Below are 16,991 nucleotides of genomic sequence, written 5' to 3'. Positions count from 1 at the left end.
ATTTTTGTATTTTTAGTAGAGATGGGATTTCCCCATGTTGTCCAGGATGGTCTCGATCTCTTGACATTGTGATCTGCCCACCTTGGCCTCCCAAAGTGTTGGGATTACAGGTGTAAGCCACTCACCTGGCTAATACATCAATTTTTTACTTAGGATTATGAAAAGTACAACAAAGAAGAGTACAAGGGGCTTTGAGAGCACATGCCAGGGGTCTAGTTTGTACCAGGGGCTCAGTGAAGTCTTCCCTGAAGAAATGATATTTAAGCTAAGACCTGAAGGATGAATGGGGAATTGGGAGAACTGTCCTCCAGGCAGACGGAACAGAATGAGGAAAGACTGTGAGACAGAAAGGAGTTTGCAGGTTTCAGAAACAGAGAAGCCAGCATGGCTAGAGAAGAGGGAGTGAAGCACAGAATTGGGAGGGACAAGATTTTACAAGGCCCTGCAATCATGTAGCGTTTGGGACTAAATCTTAAAAGTAATGACAAGCCACTCAAGTGTATAAGGTAGGAAAGTGATATGATTAGATCTGTGTTCTAAAAAGATCTCACCAAGTCTAAATCTGAATTTACCATATCCCCGAATCTGTTTCTCCTCCTGTCTCCCTTATGTGGCACCACTATCCATTAGAAACCCAGAATCATCCTAGATGACTTCATCTCCCTTAGCTTCCACTTCCAATCAATTACAAGTTTGTGAATTTATCTACTAATTATTTCTAGATTCAAGCCCTTTTGCCATCTCTACTACCAGGGACCCACTTAGGTCCTTATTATCACTCTCTTGGCCTCTGCAACAGCCTCTTAACTAATCTTCCAGGCTTGTCCTTCCTTCAAGCCATCCTCCACACTGTAACCTGTGTGCCTTTGCCTATCTCCAGCCACTGCTGCTTCCAGTCTCTCACTGGACAGCCTGGGAAAACCCATACTGTTTCACTGTATCAGTCTTTGCTTATATTTCCTTTTTTTTTTTTTTTTTTTTTTTTTTTTTTTTTTTGGAGACAGGGTCTCAGTCTGCTGCCCAGGCTGGAATGCAGTGGGTGATCATGGATCACTGCAGCCTCAACCTCCCAGGCTCAAGTGATCCTCTCGCCTCAGCTTCTAGAGTAGCCGGGACTACAAGCGTGTGATACAATACCTGGCTAATTTTTGTACTTTTTGGTAGAGACGGGGTTTCACCATGTTGCCCAGGCTGGTCTCAAACTCCTGAGCTCAAGCAATCCACCTACCTCAGCCTCCCAAAGTGCTGGGATTACAGGTGTGAGCCACTGCACCTGGCCTTATATTTCTTCTGCCTAGAATCCCCTTTCAATTTTTCTTTCAGTGGCTATCTCTTACTCATCCTTTAAAACTTAACACAGGTGGCCGGGCGTGGTGGCTCACGCCTGTCATCTCAGCACCTTGGGAGGCCAAGGTGGGCAGATCATGAGGTCAGGAGATCGAGACCATCCTGGCTAACACGATGAAACCTTGTCTCTACTAAGAATACAAAAAATTAGCCGGGTGTGGTGGCACGTGCCTGTAATCCCAGCTACTAGGGAGGCTGAGGGAGGAGAATGGGGTAAACCCCGGAGGCTGAGCTTGCAGTGACTGGAGATCATGCCACTGCATTCCAGCCTGGACGACAGAGCAAGACTCCATCTCAAAAAACAAAAACAACAAAAACAAACAAAACTCAACACAGGTATTAGCCCATCCCTCAGTGGTTTTGGGTCCTCCCGAATGGTTAACAACTGGAAATTTTGAGAAGCCCCAGACACAGGTCTGTCATGCTTCTGAAGCTAGAGAATATCCACAGGCCAAGAGAATATAAATGGAAGTCTGGGTAGGCCAAGGGGGGTATCGACAATGCATCAACAGTACAGTTTCCACTGGAAGTGACACACATCCCTTCTGCTCACATTCCACAGGCCAAAGCAAGTCACATGGCTTCCAGACGGGCATAGAAGTCACCCCTACCATGTGCTAAAAAAGCAAAGAGCTGAAAGTATTTTATGCTTAGCACGAATGATCACCACCAAACAATGTCAAAATTAGTAAGTGATAGGAAGTAAAATATTGGACCAAAACCAATTTTCATCTATATAGTTATTTACTAGCCAATTTGGGGGCACTTTCTATGTGTCATGCAGTGTATTAGGCTTATAATATTCAGCTTATATGTTAACCAAGAAGACCAGAATGATTGATTAAGTATTGAAATATTATTGTATCAATTGGTAAACAGTATAACTTCAGTAAGTTATAAAATGAAATAATAGTATAAATTCTAATGCAAACCATTTGTTGAAGCTAATTATTTAGAAAGTTGCAATAATAAATCAGTGAGCTCCTGTCCTTGAAACCTCTGAAGAACTCAAGCACTTTACTTTGGAGTTCAGCCTGTGTCAAGGTGGGCACGATGGCTGCAGCTGCACATTCCTCTACAAGGCTCTCCGGGTGCTGGTGGGCTCACCAGTTTATAACTATCCTCAAGTGACATGGTTGTTGTTATTTCTTTTTTTTCGTTTGTTTGAGATGGAGTCTTGCTCTGTCGCCCAGCCCAGAGTGCAATGGCGCGATCTCGGCTCACTACAACCTCCCACTCTGGGTTCAAGCGATTATCCTGCCTCAGCCTACCAAGTAGCTGGGATTACAGGCACCCGCCACTGCACCTAGCTAATTTTTGAATTTTTAGTGGAGACGAGGTTTTACCATCTTGGCCAGGCTGGTCTCGAACTCCTGACCTTGTGATCCACCCACTTTGGCCTCCCAAAGGACTAAGATTACAGGCATGAGCCACCTCACCTGGCCTCTTTTTTTTTTTTTTTTGAGACAGGGTCTTACTCTCTCATCCAGACTGGAGTGCAGTGGCGTGATCTTGGCTCACTGCAACCTCTACCTCCTAGGCTCTAGTGATTCTCCTGCTTCAGCCTCCCAAGTAGCTGGGATTACTGGTGCATACCACTACTGCCCGGCTAATTTTTGTATTTTAAATGCAGATGAGACTTCACCATGTTGGCCAGACTGGTCTTGAACTCCTGACCTCAAGTGATCCAGCTGCCTTGGCCTCCCAAAGTGCTGGAATTACAGGCGTGAGCCACACGTCCAGCCTGCTACTTAATAGTGTAGGTTTTGTTCTGGTTTTATTAAGTTGTGATTCTGGTATAAATAATAAGTATGTTGATAAGTAGGATTTTGAGGATTTATAATAAAATGTTAAAAAAACAGTATCAAGAGAAATGACAAAACGTGGAGAAGTTTTTTTATGTCTATTTTAAATGTCACACACACGAATCTTCTGAATCTGTGTAAGAACAAAACAGAAATGATACTAAAATGAATTATACCTTGAGCTGGCTCTTCAAAGAGGGAGGCAACTTTGGGACCACTGAGAGGCTCCTTGGCAAAGGGGTTCCTGCATAACAGCAGGGGCTGTGATTCCCGTGGCTCTCGGGGCAATTGTTGTGGCAATGTAGAAGGCAAGAGAAAGGCAGATGTGGGGACTGGGTGTGGTGACTCACGCCTGTAACCCCTGCACTTTGGGAGGCCGAGGTGGGAGGATCACTTGAGCCCAGGAATTCAAGACCAGCCTGGGCAAGATGTTGAGACCTCGTCTTTATAAGAAACATTTACAAATGAGCCAGATGCAGTGGTATGCATCCATGCTCCCAGCTACTTGCGAGGCTGAGGCGGGAGGAGCGCTTGAACCTAGGAATTGAAGGCAGCACTGAGCCGTGATCCCGCCACTGCATTCCAGCCTCGGTGACAAAGTGAGACCCTGTCTCTAATAAAAAATATAGAAAAATAAGAAAGAAAAATGACCAACACCGGATAAGGAAAATAAAAACTACATATCATTCTGCCAGTAAGAGATAACCTCTGTGATTAGTGCATGTTATTCCCTTTTAGAAATGTATTAACGTATTTTTCAACACAAATGGGGATATATTGTCAGGGTGCAGTGGCTCATGCCTAAGTGCCAGCACTCTGGGAGGCCGAGGTGGGTGGATCACTTGAGGCCAGGAGTTTAAGACCAGCCTGGGCAACACGGCGAAACCCCGTCTCTACTAAAAATACAAAAAAAAAAAAAAAAAAAAAAAAAATTAGCTGGGTGTGGTGGTGCATGCCTGTAATCCCAGCTATTGGGGAAGCTGAGGCACGTCTCACCCAGGAGGCAGAGGTTGCAGTGAGACAAGATCGTGGCACTGCACTCCACACTCCAGCCTGAGTGACAGAGCAAGACTTGGTCTCAAAAAAAAAAGGGATATATATAATAATTATTTTGCTACTTAATAAAGAGTATTTATTTTGTGTTATGCATGAGGTTTTTCCCTAGGAACATGATTTTGTACCCTGCCTTTTCATAAAATAATATACAATATTATAAACATCTTTCCATGCAAATCAACATGCTTTTTTGTTTTTTTTTTTTTTTTTTTGAGATGAGGTCTTTCTCTGTCACCCAGGCTGGAATGCAGTGGCATGATCTTAACTCACTACCCTCTGCCTCCCGGGCTCAAGCCATTCCCAGGCCTCGCCTCCCAAGTAGCTGGGATTACAGGTGTGCACCACCATGCCTGGCTAATTTTTTTATTTTTAATAGAGATTGAGTTTCATCATGTTGGCCAGACTGTTCTTGAACTCCTGACTTCAAGTGATCCGCCCATCTCAGCCTCCCAAAGTTCTGGTATTACAGGCATTAGCCATCATGACCAGCCTCAATATGCATTTTTAACTTTTTTTTTTTTTTTTTTTTCGAGACAGAGTTTTGCTATTGTTGCCCAGGCTGGAGTGCAGTGGCACAATTTTGGCTCACTGCAAACTCCGTCTCCTGGGTTCAAGCGATTCTCCTGGCTCAGTAGCTGGGATTACAGATGTCTGCCATCATGCCTGGCTAATTTTTGTATTTTTAGTAGAGACGAAGTTTCACCATGTTGGTCAGGCTGGTTTTGAACTCTTGACCTCAGGCGATCCACCTGCCTTGGCCTCCCAGTGTGTTGTGATTTCAGGCATGAGCCACCGTGCCTGACCTTAACGTTGTTTTTGATAGTTGCATAGTATTTCATTTTGTGGATAGAACATAATTAATCCAATCAGTTTCCTTTTTTTTTTTTTTTTTAAATCTAGGTTATTCTCAGATATTTTTTTTCTATTTTGCTAAATCTTTGTACACACCCTGAATTCTTTTCTTAGGATAATGTTCCAGAAGTGGAACCCACTGGCAACCTTGTTAGATGACTTCAGATTGGGTGCACCATTGCTTTCCCCTGTAGATACTGGGGCATCGAGCTCCCTTGCAGTGCTGCAGCGAAAGGGCCTGCTAAGCTCTGACCTCTGTCTCGGAGGTCTGTGGATCCTACATTCTGTACCTCCAGGACTACAGACCACCTCTAGTAAGGCCAAGGGGTCCCATTCACTGTACTTGTGTGTAGTTTGCTTTCAAAATATGCTAAATATATTAAGGAAAAGAAAGCTGGAAAAATTAATGTTTTAGTCCATTTGCAAAATGTTTTCAAGTAAATTTTTAATCTAGCACCCCCTCTCCCATTTTATTGCATATGTTAAATAATTTTGTAGTATGACACATTGAGGTACTTAGGTCAATTACAGGTTTTAAAATTAATACGTTTTGTACTCACTTTCTTGATCAGGTCCGATTATTACCTTGGATTATAATGTATAGTATACAGATGTGTTTTCCATCATTGGATTATACTCTAAGAATTTATTGCCAGTTGGCTGTTTGGAATCTGAATGAATTTAACCATGATAAGCAATGTTATAAATAGTTCCCAATCTTGGCCGGGCGCGGTGGCTCACACTTGTAATCTCAGCACTTTGGGAGGTCAAGGCAGGTGGATCACCTGAGGTCAGGAGTTTGAGACCAGCCTGGTCAACATGGTGAAACCCTGTTTCTACTAAAAATATAAAAATTAGCTGGGTATGGTAGCGGGTACCTGTAGTCCCAGCTATTTGGGAGGCTGAGGCAGGAGAATCGCTTGAACCCAGGAGGTGGCGGTTGCAGTGAGCCAAGATTGTGCCACTGCACTCTAGTGTGGGCGACAGAGTGAGACTCCATCTCAAAAACAAACAAACAAACAAACAAACGAACAAAAGAAAACTGAGCCAGGTGTGGCAGCAAGTGCCTGTGATCCTAGCTACTTGGGAGGCTAAGGCAGGATAATCATTTGAACCCAGGAGGCAGAGGTTGCAGTGAGCTGAGATCACACCACCTCACTCTAGCCTGGGCAACAAGAGCGAAACTCCATCTAAAAAAAAAAAAAAAAAAAAAAAAAATCCCAGTCTCTAAAGTAGCACATAAAATTCATTTGCTGTATAGTGCACTTGCAATACTAATCAGGGGTCCTGTGGCCAAGACCCCAACCTTTGACCTAAGGATTATACAGAATTATGGAGGCTTATGTCAAGAAGGGGAAGTTTTTCAAACAAGCCAGTTGCCTTCTCCCTGATGTCCAGCCCTGGTGAGTCAGTTGCCCTGGGGGACAGAGGCTCCCTGGTTGAACCTCAAACCCAGTCAGAGAACAAGCATCTGCTGCTGGGTGTGGAAACCAATGCCTGGCTTCACGGGGGGACTTTTTACCATCAGGAATGCTAGTTTGACTTTAATTGGCTCAGGGTCCTTAAAACTAAACGTTTCAGCTGGGACAGGGCCAGGTGGGTAGATGTGAGCCAAAGAAGCGTGGTGGGAACAGAGACTCCCTTACAACATGCCTAGCGTGACCCTCCCTCACTTCCTCCTCTAGAGCATCTTCCTGACCCTCAGGGTCTGGGTCAGGTGTCTGACGTATGGGCTCCCTTAGCACAGAGGGGTGACTCAGACTGAGGTACCCTCAGGTGTCACTGCCGCTCAACATGTCTGTCTCCTTTATTCTGGCCCGGTGGTTCTCAGTCCTGGCTGCACACAAAAGTGGTCAGGAGAGCTTTGCAAAAACCCTGACGCTCAGACTCCCTCGATCCCTTGTCCAATTAAAGCCAAATCTCTGGGAGGTGGAGCCTACACACTAAGGTGTTTAAAAAGCTTTCCAAGAGATTCTAATATTCAGCCAGGATTTAGAACCACTTCCCTTGACAACGAGCATTTTGAAAGCAAGGAACATGCTTATTCATCATTGGTATTAAATGAGTTACCAAAGGTCTTAGAATAGTGCCTGACATACATTAAGCTCTTAATAGCTTGGCTGCTAGTAGTAGGTTTTTTTTTTTTTTTTTTTTTTTTTTTTGAGATGGAGTCTTACTCTGTCATCCACTCTGGAGTGCAGTGGCGCAATCTCGGCTTACTGCAATCTCTGCCTCCCGGGTTTAAGCGATTCTCCTGCCTCAGCCTCCCAAGTAGCTGGGACTACAGGTGGGCACCACCATGCCTGGCTGATTTTTGTATTTTTTAGTAGAGATGGGGTTTCACCATGTTGACCAGGCTGGTCTCAAACCTGGCCTCAAATGATCTGCCTGCCTCGGCCTCCCAAAGTGCTGTGATTACACGTGTGAGCCACCGTGACCGGCCATTATTAGTGGTATTAACTCCCCATTGTCCATTCCGTTTCCTGACATACAGCAAGCACCTCATCGCCCATTCAACGTACATAAATTAAACCATGTATTCTAGAGAAAGCAGAGAGAGCAAGAGAGAAATAATGTTTCAAAAGCCTAGGCGATTCCACTGACCTTTCCACTCAATAAGCACAGGCTTCAGAGTGAGCCTGAAATGGGCAATCTGGACCTGCTGTTCTTCCATTGCTGTTAGTCCTCTAAGTGCCTTTCAGAGTGTGAGCCTTTGGCCCACCTGTATTACAGGCAAGGTCGTGGGGGTTTGAGAGCAATTTTGACTCTGTGGTTTTTACCAGTATAGCTACAGGAGAAATTCATTGGGAGTGAAAAGTCTAAGGCTGTGTCCCCTGTTAGTTATATGGCTTTGAGCAAGTCACTTTGTCCTTCTGGGCCTCGTTTTTCTCCCTAGAGTTCTGCAATTCTCTTTTCTTTCTTTCTTTCCCTCTTTCTCTCTCTTTCTTTTCTTTTTTCTCTCTTCCTTCCTTCTTTCTCTCTTTTCTTCTTTTTCTTTCTCTCTCTCTCTTCCTTCCCTTCCTTCTCTTCTTTCTCTCCCTTCCCTTCCCTCCTGCCTTCCCTCCTCCCTTCCCCTTCTTTCCCTTCCCTCCTCCCTTCCCTTCCCTCTTTCCTCTTCCCTCTTCTCTCTTCTACCTTCCACCTTCCCTTCCCTCTTTCTTTTTTTCTTTCTTTTTTTTTTTTTTTTATTGAGATAGAGTCTTAGTCTGTCACCCAGGCCGTACTGCAGTGGCGCAATCTTGGCTCATGCAACCTCTGCCTCCCGAGTTCAAGCAATTCTCCTGCCTTAGCCTCCAGAGTAGCTGGGATTATAGGCGCCCGCCACCAAACCCAGCTAATTTTTTTGTATTTTTCATAGAGATGGGGTTTCACCATGTTGGCCAGGCTGCTCTTGAACTTCTGGTCTCAAGTGATCTGCCCACCTTGGCCTCCCAAAGTGCTGGAATCACAGGCGTGAGCCACGGCACCTGGTCTACAATTCTCTCATTTCAAGACCTGGCTGAACTCTGCCTCACACCTCCTTGTCTGCTTCTGTGATCCTGAGGGATCTGGCTCCCGAGTCCTGACTGTATGGGGTCACTCCCGACCACCCTACTCAGGCTACCCTGGGCAGGGTGTCAAGGGTCTTGACCTACAAATATCATGAAGCACCTGTAAGCCTCCCCACGCCTGGGATGGTTCAGGGGAGGCTATCGGTACCAGCCCAGTGGTTCAGTAGCTATGTGAATAAGTGGTTTTGGAAACCAGTTGCCATTTATACCTTAGCTCAGAGGGAAAACACTTCACAGTAGCCAAAGAAAAAGAGGGTAGGGCTGTAGAAATTCTCCTCTTTCATAGATGCTGGTTCTGGGGAATAAAGAGCTCTAGGAGTCTATCTCAGGCTTTGGGACATCTCTCCCCACATCCCACCAAAAATGAAAAAGACCATCTGAACTTTCCTTTTTGTTTTTGTTTTTTGAGACAGTATCACTGTCACCCAGGCTGGAGTGCAGCGGCACCATCTTGGCTCACTGCAACCTCTGCCTTCCAGGCTCAAGCAATCTTCCTGGCTCAGCCTCCTGAGTAGCTGGGACTATAGGCATGCGCCACCACGCCTGGCTACATTTTTTGTTTTTTTGCAGAGATGAGGTCTCACTGTATTGCCCAGGCTGGTCTTGAACTCTTGGGCTCAAGCGATCCACCCACCTCCACCTCCCAAAGTGCTGGGATTACAGACATGAGCCACCAGGCCTAGCCTCAGCTGACTTTTCAGTCAGCCTGGCCTTTGTTCCAGTTGTCCCAATCCAGGGAGATTTCACAGCCTGGCAACTCATCAGGAACAGCTGGACAGATGCCAACAACAGATAGTTCCTCTAGCAAATTGTAAACAAAGTGTGAGGTGCTAATCAAACACACACGTGGCATTTTGGTCAGTTTTTCAAAACACAAAGCCAATTGGAGAAATGAGGTCAATTTGTGCTAGAGATGAAATAACAGAACTGCCAACATTCTCTTATTGTGCTTATTGGGCAGGGATTTGTATTTTATCCACAGATAGATAGGTTCTAATGGGATTCGTCCTGCATTTAAAAATAGTGACATGACCAACCATTCAAATCCATGTTTTGTATTTGGGACGGCTGCATGTTTTGTTTTGGTTTCTTTCATTTTGCTAGATTTTTTTTTTTTTTTTTTTTTTTGAAATGGAGTCTCGCTCTGTCACCCAGGCTGGAGTGCAGTGGCATTATCTTGGCTCACTGCAAGCTCTGCCTCCTGGGTACAAGTGATTCTCGTGCCTCAGCCTCCCGAGTAGCTGGGATTACAGGTGCACGCCACCATGCCTGGCTATTTTTTGTATTTTTAGTAGAGATGGGGCTTCACCATGTTGGTCAGGCTGGTCTCGAACTCCTGACCTTGTGATCCACCCGCCTCGACCTCCCAAAGTGCTAGGATTACAGGCGTGAGCCACCGGCCTTGCTCTTGATTTGAAAGGGGTTGTGGACTGGTCTTGTTATTTTGGGGGTTTCCTGTGTGTTGTGTTAGAGTTTAATAAGATCAAACACACTCTAGAGTTGCCCATTAAGTTCACCATCTAAATCAATTGTCCTTTATGGTAACACAGGATTCACAGAGCAGCAACCTCTTTTTGGATCAGGCAGCAACCTTTATTTGTGCTATGCACTTCACCAACATGTTTTTGTCTGGGATATTTCCCCAATCCCACTCTTCTGTTGTTTTACAGTACTTCTTGTCCTTCTCTCCCACACCTAGGCAGTTCCAAGCCTGAGCCTTTTCTCTCCCACCGCCACAACCACCATCTCCTCACCCCTGCACTGCCACTGTAGTTTCCACTTGGCCCCACCATGCTCGCCCCTTCCCTCTAGTTCACGTCACACAGCAGCTAGACACATCTTTCGAACATACTCATGTGACCACATCATTTCCCTCCTTAACACTCTTCAAGGACTGCCCTTGCTGGTACAGGTGACTCAGCAACACTCCATGCCACTGAGTTCCTGTGCCCATTGCACCTCCTCCTGCAGGCAGGGAGTCTTGGAGATATTCTAGAACAACGCATCTTGACATGGCAGCTGCCCTCTTCGACAGCAGAATGCTACTGGTGAGCCTGGTCTTTCTGCTGCCACTGGTAGATCTAGTAACCACACCAGAGCAGGGTTTGACTGAAGAAGTGTCGCTTGCTCACACTGGCTCATGATGTCTGCACACCAACTGCACATCACTCCCGTGCAAACAACCCACCTCTACTCCTGGGCAGTGAAGGGTTGAGTGAATCTTTGCATTAGCACATATGGGATCCTACTAATAATCCGTGTTGGCATGGCTACCCAAAACACGTTTTGGACTCTGTGAACTTATGCTTTTATTTTCTGACCACTGGAATGTGCATTTTCCCCCAATGATCATGATACTTTTAATTGCTTGAGGTCTGTTTTCCCACTAGACCATAAGATCACACTTTTTTGGCATTGCATTTCCAGGCCTAGCCCAATGCTTGACATGTAGTGGGTGCTCAAGTATTTATTGAAAGCACCTAGCAAACAGTGACAAATATGACTAAACAGAAAATCTAGACTGGCCAAAGCATTTCCCTTTTCTGACTTCAGTTTTGTTCAGGCCTTTTAGTTGATCCATTCCTATTCAATGACCCCTAAATGGGTTTGCCATCTTTGGCTTTTGAGTAGCTGCTCGATAACCTCATGAATTTAGATCTTCCATAGTTTTTCTTTAGGTAAGTTTCACAAGTCAGGAATCTGCTCAGACGGCAGCTTCCCTAATTTTTATCTCTGTACAATAAATTGCACAAAATTATTTCCATTCTGCCAGATGTGGTGGTTCATGCCTGTAATCCCTGCACTTTGGGAGGCCGAGGTGAGTGGATAGCTTGGGCCCAGGAATTTGAGACCAGCCTGGGCAATGTGGTGAGACCCCATCTCTAAAAAAAAAAAAAAAAAAAAAAAAAAAAAAAATTAGCCAGGTGTGGTGGCACATGCCTTTAGTCCCATCTACTCGGAGACTGATGCAGGAGGATCAATTGAGCCTGGGAGATTGAGGCTGCAGTGAGCCGTGACAATGCCACTGCACTCCAGCCCGGGCAACAGCAAGAGACTGTTTTAAAAATGAAAACAAAGTTATTTCCATTCTATAGAACCTACCACATGGGTAGATGAATTATACTATTGAGGAAACTGATTCAGTCATCTTTGAAATCACCTCTCCTCCTGTCTTCCATTTGCCAGTTAGAAAAACCCAAAACAGATCCACAGTATGATGGGAGCAAATCATAGGTACTCTGAGTTCACTGTTAATGTCTGGAAAGGTATATGCAGCTATCTGTGTTTTTTCTCTATTGGTGTGTTCAGCCCATTTTTGTTACCCTTTGGGTAAGTTCAATCATAATTTCCTCAAACTGTGATGTAATAGCCTGGACTTGAAATAATTTTTGCTATTATTATCCTCTAGTTTGACAGACCTTCAAAGGCCTTCATTCTCATTGGATATTCAGAGTTCTCACTCTGTAATTCAAGCAATAGGCAGCACATGGTGGTAATAGGTCAGATTCTGGAGCCAGATTCTTGAAACCCCCTACTCAGATATGTGACCTCTATGTGAGTTTTTAAAAAATGTGTATTATCTTTTAACCAGCAAAACTAGGATACTACCAACCTTATTGTTGTGGGGATTAAATGAGTCAATAAAAAAGTGCTTGGGAAAGTGCCTGGCATATAATGGGCACTTGAGACATTAATTATCATTACCTGGTTCTGGTCTGCCAAGAATGTAAACCCCACGAGGGCAGGAATTTTTGTCTGTTTTGTTGCTTACTGTATTCCCAGGGCCTAGAATAGTTCCTGACACATATTAGATACTCAAATTATTTGTTGAATGAGTTAATCCATTATATATTTATTTATAGCTCAGCCAAACTATAATACTCCCTGATATGGTTTGGCTCTGTGTCCCCACCCAAATCTCATCTTGAATTGTAATCCCTATGTGTTGAAGGAGGGACCTGGTGGGAGGTGTTTAAATCATGGGGGCAATTTCCCCCATGCTGTTCTCATGATAGTGAGGGAGTTCTCATGAGACCTGATGGTTTTAAAAGTGGCAGTTTCCCCTGCACTCTGTCTCTCTCTTGCTGCCATGTAAGATGTACCTTGCTTCCCCTTCACCTTCTGCCATAATTGTAAGTTTCCAATTCCAGAGGCCTCCCCAGTCATGCAGAACTGTGAGTCAATTAAACCTCTTTTGCTTGTGAATTACCGGTCTCAGGTAGTATCTGTATAGCAGTGTGAAAATGGATTAATACACTCCTCCTTCCTCCAAATATTCTTAGTTTTCCTTACCTAGTGCTTTCTCTGCCACTGACCACTTCTGTTGGGTTAGTCATAACCACTCAATGCCCAGCTTAAATAGAACCCGTACAAGTTCTTTCCCTGATCATCCTAGGAGGAAGTAATCTTCCCACAGACTGTGCTCTCTCAGTACATTGTGTGAACTAACTTCAGCACTTAACAGTATTACCTTTACTCTCGGTAAGCTCCCTGAGTAAGTTACCATGCCACTTACGACTCAAGCTGGAATATTTTCCAAGTGTGCTTGTTGAGCAAATGTACATGATTTTTTAAAATGGATGGAAGATCTAACCTATTAGAGCATTGTCTTATTGTTGTGGCAATTTTCCCAGGATTCCCTCTGTGTGGAGAGCAAAGTCCTACCTGCAGTGGGGCCAGAGGTAGGGAAGCTCATAACTGAGAAGACAATTTTGAGCCCCAGGGAATACGGTTAGCCTTGAATACAGAAAGTATTTTCCAGTTATGGGCTACCCCCTCAACTTCTAGTCATCTCACAGCCATAATGTGGGATGTGAACCTAGGTTTGAGGCACACAATTAGGTTGTAATAATTACGTCTTATTTGATCTTGGTATGATCAAACAAGGAGGTCATATGTGGCAGCATCTCAATAATAACAGAATATTAAAACACTGAAAAATAGCATAGATATAAAATTGAAGAGGGTGTGCATCCTAATGACAGAACAAGACAGAGCCTTATGTACTTGTGCAGATGCCCTGGGTAGACCTACTCAAGTTTGAAAGACTATTTTGAATTATTCACTAATACTATGTCTTTAAACAAGATGATATTGAGAGAAGGTCATAGTGATTTTAAAATACAGTATCACTTTTAATGAATGTTAATAGTTTATCAGTTGCTCTTGTAACACTTTAATCTTCTTTATCAGTGTCTGAGATAGTGTAAATTGTAATACGTTCACTTTACCCATGATGGAGAAAAAGTCTGAGAGATTATTGCTAATCCCACAGTAAGTGATGGCAGTGGGACATCAACTTAATTGGAATAATCTGCCTTTCAAATATGTCATGTTGACCAGGATAGAACAGAACTATGAGAACACTGGAGATGTTCAGGTATTGAGAATTTTTCTTCAGTGACTTTGGAAGACTGATAGGGATTTGGTCAAAGTTTTAGCTCCAATCAGTGTAAAATGTCCTCAACAACATCCTGAATTTGGGGTCGGGTTTGCCACGGCATTCCAGATAAAGATGTGGCCTCGAAGGTGAGCTGTGAGTTGGCTGTTAAGCACCCCTCACCCCCATCCCCGCCTGCTGCCCCTCAATGAAGCATCAGCTGTTTTCTGAATGAACACTAAATGGGCTTATGCTGGTTTTCTGAAACTCCCATAGCAGAATTCCCTTGGCCTAGAATATAGAAAAGCTATGCTCTTTCAATGGTTTGGACTGTAAAAGAACAAATAAATCTCAAATCCACATTCTCCGCTGGGTAGTCCCATTTGGGATTATTTTACAGGGCTCAAGAGACTTACTAGTGCTGAGAGACAAAACACCTCAGCTAATGGCCTCCCTTTGGAAGATAATGCACATGTGGTTTTTGTGGTGTGACTTCAAATTACCTAATAGTCTGGTTGCCCCTGAATATGACTTATTGTATCTCTCATAAAATCTAAGGTCTTAGTTCATGGTCATTTAAGTGATCAGTCTTACCTAGTTGTGATCCTAGATTCACTTACATTCCGCTGGGCTACAGCCCATGAGGTAGATGCCTCTGCTGAACTCTGGCTGCAGATGTGCTTACCTCCTCTTCCTTTTTTTTTTCCTGAGAGTCTTGCTCTGTTGCCCAGGCTGGAACGCAGTGGTGCGATCTCAGCTCCCCGCAACCTCCGCCTCCTGGTTTCAAGCAATTCTCCCTGCCTCAGTTGCTGGGATTACAGATGCCCGCCACTGCGGCCAGCTAATTTTTGTATTTTTAATAGATATGGGGTTTCACCACGTTGGCCAGGCTGGTCTTGAACTCCTGACCTCAGGTAATCTCCCTGCCTTGGCCTCCCAAAGTGCTGGGATTACAGGCGTCAGCCACCACGCCCGGCCTTATCTCTTATTCAGTAGAAAAAAGTGCCAAATACAAGTTTCTGGGAGGTTCCCTGAAGGAGGAGAAAGTGTCTTTAGCTAGGTTTCCCAACGGCTGCATCACTACTGAAGCTGAGTTTTGAGTAGCTGGCTTCAGTAGCTCTTGGAGATAGCATTGAAACACAGGAGATTTTCCCTTGGATTCTGCCATTTAATCCAGATCCTTGAGAAAATTAGTTTCTCTTTAATTTGCCACATAATGCCATCATTTTAATTGTGTAAATTCACTGTAACACAAAAACCTGATTTGAAACAGAACAAATGCTTTAAAAGGAACTGAGATGCGGGACCCGGCATGGTGGCCCAGGCCTCTAATCCCAGCAGGAGATTGGAAGGCCGAGGTGGGCGGATTACTTGAGCTCAGGAGTTCCACACCAGCCTGGATAACATGGTGAAATCCCGTGTCTCTACAAAAAATACAAATTTTAGCTGGGTGGGTGGCACAAGCTACTTGGGAGGCTGAGGCATGGGAAGTGCTTGAGCCCAGAAGGTGGAGGTTGCTGTGAGCTGAGATTGCACCATTGCACTCCAGCCTGGGTGACAGAGCGAGACCCCATCTCAAAAAAAAAAAAAATAAAAATAAAAATAAATAAAAAATAAAATAAAACAAAAATAAAAGGGAACTGAGATGTGGCTTCTAATAATATCCCAAATAAAATTACACCCAAAAGGTGAAGTTTAACTCATATTTTATATAGATTCTTTGAAGGTCATGGAAACTACAATTTCACAAAAAAAATATACCTGGGACAAGACCTAAGGAAACATGGGGAAAGGTATGTCACAACCCTAAGGTTTTTTTTTAAAGTTCCTTTTACAAAAAAATCAAGCCTCATCCACCAACTTGAGTGCAAACCAATACCAATTGCACAAAGTTACAGTACCTTTAGTTCTTGTTTCTTTTTTTTATTTTAACAGTTAAACAGGCCAGGCGCGGTGGCTCAAGCCTGTAATCCCAGCACTTTGGGAGGCCGAGACGGGTGGATCACGAGGTCAGGAGATCGAGACCATCCTGGCTAACATGGTGAAACCCCATCTCTACTAAAAATACAAAAAACTAGCTGGGCAAGGTGGTGGGCGCCTGTAGTCCCAGCTACCCGGGAGGCTGAGGCAGGAGAATGGCGTGAACCTGGGAGGCGGAGCTTGCAGTGAGCTGAGATCTGGCTACTGCACTCCAGCCTGGGCAACAGAGCGAGACTCCGACTCAAAAACCAAAAAAAAAAAAAAACAAAAACAAACAAACAAACAAACAAAAACCAAAAAAAAAAAAAACCAGTTAAACAGTTGCTTCTAAGTTAGACTAGGTGTTCAAAAATTTTATAGAAGTAGATTCTTTTCTAAGAGGTCTCCAAATAATTGCTTTCAGTGGCAAAGATACTAGGTTTTTTGTTTCTAACAGGATCATAGCAGCTTATAAGTCAGGTCACTTTGGGGGTTTTGTTTTTTGTTAAAAGATGGCAGATTTTAATTCAGAATACCTTTTCAATATCATTTTGTTTTGCTAATGTCCTGTGCAAATGTTTTCATTTGTGGCAGTATTAAGGCTATGTTTATGGTTAATAAATTATCCATTTTACCTGTGTCAGAGCTTTTTGTATTCAGTGTAGCAAAACATATTCCATGTGTGACTTGGAAAAACTATAGTATTAAATGTCACAGACTTCTCATCTGAATTTTAATTTAGCAGTTAAGATTTAAATCAGAAAAGATTGTTTATCACAAGGTTGTCATGGCTAAAAAAGACTAAGTGCCAACAGTTTAAAGTGGAATAGGGATGACATGGCAGACATCCTGCCAGAGCTACTGTTGATTCCAACAGCATTAGCACATGTGGAAACCCAGAGCCAGGAATTTACCCGCAATAAAGCCAGGTTTTCAGTCAGTAAAACTGATGATTGCAGAAGCAGAGAGAGTCTGGCTGCCATTAGAGAAGGTAAGAAAACATCATCGGCTCCTTGGGGCTGCCTTTCTTTTGTAACCTCA

The sequence above is a fragment of the Rhinopithecus roxellana genome, chromosome 15 (genome assembly GCF_007565055.1).
Source record: "Rhinopithecus roxellana isolate Shanxi Qingling chromosome 15, ASM756505v1, whole genome shotgun sequence".
Lineage (NCBI taxonomy): Eukaryota > Metazoa > Chordata > Mammalia > Primates > Cercopithecidae > Rhinopithecus > Rhinopithecus roxellana.
This window is presented reverse-complemented; position numbering follows the sequence as displayed.